Source organism: Polypterus senegalus, chromosome 5 (genome assembly GCF_016835505.1).
Source record: "Polypterus senegalus isolate Bchr_013 chromosome 5, ASM1683550v1, whole genome shotgun sequence".
Taxonomy (NCBI): Eukaryota; Metazoa; Chordata; class Cladistia; order Polypteriformes; family Polypteridae; genus Polypterus; species Polypterus senegalus.
In genome coordinates this window covers 16,996,882-17,001,992 of record NC_053158.1, presented here as the reverse complement: position 1 = coordinate 17,001,992, position 5,111 = coordinate 16,996,882, and positions in this window count along the sequence as shown.

Genomic DNA, 5,111 nt, shown 5'->3' with positions numbered 1-5,111 from the left:
AATGTATTATTGATAATATTTATAAATAATTACAATATGCAAAGTACATTTGAATATTGGCAACCATACAACCTGATAAAAGCTGATGTGTTGTTTCAGGCGGCACACAGACTTGTTTGTTACTTAAAATGTCTCTAGTTGGTCAGCTTTCTTCAGAACAGGCCACATGCTTGTCTCAATATGGCTTCCGAGCTGTTCTCTTCATTGTGTTGTCCTTTTCAGTTCATGGTGTGAGATGGTCTTTCATTAGTTTGGTAAGAGAGACAGGGTAAGGTTAAGCAAGCAAATTGATAGGTTTTCTGTCCAACCCCTACAGCCAATAGGTTGTCATGGTACTTAAAGGTTCCTGATACAAGCCAGTTCCAAACAGCCATACTTCAGACCAATGGGGGAATATAACATCTTCACACCTGCCCTCCAAACCATGTGTTAAGGTAAAGCTTGGCAGTTAGGCAGCCTGGCTTTGTGTGGGGGGTTGAGAGAGAGACTTTACCAGAGAAACACTTGCCAGACTGGTTTGAGGCACTTCCCCCCAACCCTGTCGTAAAATTCAAAGAGACTCAGTCATAAAAGGGGGGTAAACATGAATGTTTCTCACTAATGTAACACTAATAGTACATTGCTTTGCCTAAGTTACAAATAAAGACATACAAAATATTTATCAACTTGTATGCAAAATTTCACATCACAACAAGTACCACGGCATAATGTAAAAAAAGAAAAATGGCAGAGATTGTGGCTGTACCCGTTACCCCTTCATAAAGCACTGTCTCCGTCAGGCAGCACGCTATTGGCTGTCAGAAACAGTAGAGAGCACGACTCTGCTGGAAGGTCATCATGCCATACCCAGAGATTTTCAGTCATTTAAACTGATGTGGTCCAACGACAAAATCAGCAACAGCAAGTTGTCAAATCTGAGATCACCCTAGAGACGTGTAATGTCACATCAGCTTTAGTAAAGTTCAGGAATCTTTCCACAGTTGCCAGAGTAAGGCTCTTTACACATGTGAAATGAACAGCCTTGACACACGCAAAAAGGTTTGGGGCAGCCACCCATATATTGTCCCTGGTTGCAAAAGGGTTTTGAAATAGCACTCATGTGCACTGTCTTGAGTCCTAAACTGAAGTGACGAGTTTTGAAAAGATGGCGGCTTTATAAGACGAAAGGAAGAAGTGATATCATCTGGCCAGAACCGGAAGGGACGTCTGTCTGGGCACTGTAATCGAAAATGACAACCGTCTGGGTGCCGGAACCAGAAGTGATGTTGAATCAGGCAGGTTTTCCTGTATTTGGCCTGCACAGATAACAGAGGTAGGTTTAGTGCACCTCGCCACCCCCTGGCCTGGCGGGTAGTTACCTCCACTTGGTCCATTCAGCTCCCTCCTAGTGGCACGTGTGTGGCACACATAACATAGGTCGAAGCTCCATGTCGAGAATATATCACATATTTTTTGGCTCAAGCCATGGTGTTCAGGATAAACACTACACTACAGCTTTGGGGAGAGTGTTTTGATTTGACAAAGTGTTTACAAAAGGCACTTTGCCCTCTATGATTCTTTTGATATTGCTGGACAGGTTAATACCAGAAATGTCTAAATCATTAGCCTTGATTTACATGTGCATCCCACATTACTTACAGTACCTAGGTAACATCCACTCCTCAGTTATATCTCAAATGTACAGTTCAAGTTCGAGCAATATGGCTAAGACTGGCAACCTCAGCTTCCAGAGAAAGTAAGGATATTTACAGGGACCAAGGGCCAATCACTGCACCTGGGCATTTTCTCTGACAGGGCTTTACTACAGAATACCTTGGCAAATGCCAAGAGCCGCTTCATGACATGCTTATGTCCTTTAGCTCTCTCATTCTTACCCCTGAAAGGGTTGCACAATTCTAACAGAACGAGTACAGTTACAAACATAAAAGACATAACTCCAATAAGGCCAGACTGCTACTTTTGAAAGAGTCAAACTAACAATAAATCACTTGAACAAGCACACTGGGGAAAATAATATCAATAAATCAGCTCTCCAATATGTCCACAGACAAAAAAGAAACTCAAAGAAAAGAAAAACATTCCTACCGTGAAATATGGCGGAGGCTCGGTTATGTTCTAGGGTGGCTTTGCTGTGTCTGGCATGGGGTGCCTTGAGCTATCAAGACATTCTGGAGTAAAACGTACTGCCCGGTGTCAGAAGGCTCAGTCACAGGTCATGGACCCTCCACCAGGATAACGAGACAAAACACACACAGCGAAAAGCACCCAAGAATGTCTAAGAACAACACATTGGTCTATTCTGAAGTAGCCTTCTGTGAGCCCTGATTTGAATCCTGAGGAACATCAATGAATAGAACTGGAACATGCAGTCTGAAGAAGACCCCCTTCAAACCTGACACAGCTGAGCAGTTTTCTCAGGATGAGCGGGCCGAACGACCTGTGGACAGGTGCAGAAGTCTCATGGAGAGCTGCAGGAATCGCTTGTGTGCAGTGATGGTCTCTAAAGGTTGTGCAACAAAATATTAGGTTAAGGGTCCCATCATTTCTGTCCATGCCATTATCTTTTGTTATTATTTGAAATATTCTTTTGAATCAAAACTATAAAGCAAAGTCTGATTGTTATTAAATACAGAATAAACAATGATAGGTGCCAATTACTTTTGTCAGTTTCAAGTTATTTCAAAGACAATTTTGGGTTCTCCTTTCTTTGTGGAGGGGTACCAACAAATTTGTCTAAGTCTGTATACTTACAGTATAACTTTTATTCCGTTCTTGTCACTTGACTACAAGTGTCACACACGTGCGATTAGGAGGCAGCTAAAGGGCTTAAGTAACGGTAATACTACATCAGACCAGGGGGTGGCGGAGTGTGCTCACTGTCTCTCTCTGTCTCTTATAGACCATTCCTGGGAAATCCTGCCAGGTTTCCGGCACCTTTGATGATGTCACCTCCGGTTCTGGCGCATCTGATGATGTCATGTCCGGTCCTGAAGACATCACTTCCAGTTCCGGCATAGATGACATCATTTCCTCTGCTAGCCCTTAAAACCGCCGTCTTAACTCCGCATATTCAGTTCTGTTTTGGACTTAGTCTTGTAAACAACTCACTCTTTACAAACCTTTTACAGCAAGGATCAAATTATGTCGGTGGCTGCCCCAAACCTTCTATCTCTTAGAGAGAAGTTTTTGTGTCAGCATTGATGATTTTACTTCCACCGCTGTTGCCCTCCCCTGGGAGGTACCACAGGGCTCCATCCTGGGACCTCTTCTGTTCTCCTTGTACCTGATGCCACTCTGTGCTATTTTTCGGAAACACAGTATTTCCATTCATCTTTATGCAGATGACTGTCAGGTTTATTTCCCATTGAAGCACTCTGGTCCATGTTCTGTCCAGCTCCTGCTTGATTGCCTTATTGATATAAGGAGTTGGATGGCATTAAAGTTTCTAAATTTTACTGAGAACAAGACAGAAGTCATGCTATTTAGACCCAATAGCACCAGCGGGACCCCCTGCATCGACCTTTCCACTGTGGCTCAATTTGAGAAATCCATGATCACAAATTTAGGTGTGAAAATGGATTCCACTTTAACACTTGATAGCCATGTGAACGCAGTGGTAACATCCTGCTGTTTCCAGTTGAGGCGGCTGTCAAAAATCAAACCTGTCTTGTCAAAGCGCAACCTTGAAACTGTGATACATGATTTTATAACATCTCGTCTAGATTACTGCAATGCGCTTCTTTTTGGAATTAGCCAGGCCTCCATTGCTCGCCTACAGCTGGTAAAAAAACGTTGCTGTTCGATTTTTAACTGGCATAAGAAAGCATGAGCATGTTACCCCGATTTTGGCTTCCCTTCACTGGCTTCCAATTCGTTTTCGAATCCATTTTAAGATCCTCGTATTTGTCTTTAAATCTTTTAATGGTTGTGCCCCACTTTACTTGTCGGAACTGCTGCACCCTTATGTACCGTCTCGCTCTCTCAGGTCAGCAGACCAGATGTTTTTACGTGTTCCCAAGGCACGATGCAAACTCCGAGGTGATCGAGCTTTTACAGTTGCAGCCCCAAAACTCTGGAACGATTTGCCGTTGCACGTTAGGCAGGCTCCTTCGCTAGCTCTCTTTAAATCATATTTAAAAACACATTTTTACTCTCTGGCTTTTAACCCAGTATGATATGTTGGCTATCTGTATACTTTTTATTAAGAATCTCTTCAGTTCTTATGTGTTTATGTGTTTCTGTTTCATTTACCCTTTGGTTTTGTGTGTCTGATATGTTGGGCTTTCTTTTTTTTATTGTGGAGCACTTTGGTCAGCCTCGATGTTGTTTTTAAAGTGCTTTATAAATAAATAAATAAACCTTGGTGATTGTCTGGCGTCTTTTGTGGCACAAGCTACTTGTGTTCTTAATCTCTCACTAGGCAACCAATGCGGGTATATGCTCAAAGACACCAGCATTATTTATTTATTCGTTTTGATGAGGTGCTTCATGCCCGACTCATCTGGGAAAAGGCATTGACTTCCTGTAAAAAAAATTGAAAATGCTCTTTGTTTTTTTTGTTAATTTTTTCCAGTATTTTACAATCATTACCTTTCATTTCAAAGGGGCAAAAATGTAGCTGAAAATGCTTGAAAACTGTGTCATGCAAGAGTTTTCTATACCACTTCTATAATGCTCAGGTGTGAACAGAATCATTGAAAATAATTACAAATAATACATGCAGTGTAGGAACATTCAGTTCTCGTGCTAAAACATTAGAAAAATGCTTAGATGCGAATGGGCCCTTAAGGCTCCGCTCCTCCAGGCCTCTTTCAAGCTCTTTAAAGCTGGGCATTTGCAGGTTTGTTGCTGGCCACTGCCAGTCACCACAGTGCAAATTTGTGGCATGTTCTACCCAGTCCATTAAAACATTAGAACAATCTAGACGAGAACAGGCCAATCAGCCCAGCAAAGCTTGCCAGTCCTGTTTACTTAATTCTTCCAAAATAACGTCAAATCGAGTTCTGAAGGTTGCTAAAGTCCTACTGTCTACCACACTACTTGATCTCTTACTCCATTTGTCTATCGTTGTCTGTGTAAAGAAAAGCTTCCTAAAGTTTGCACAAATTACT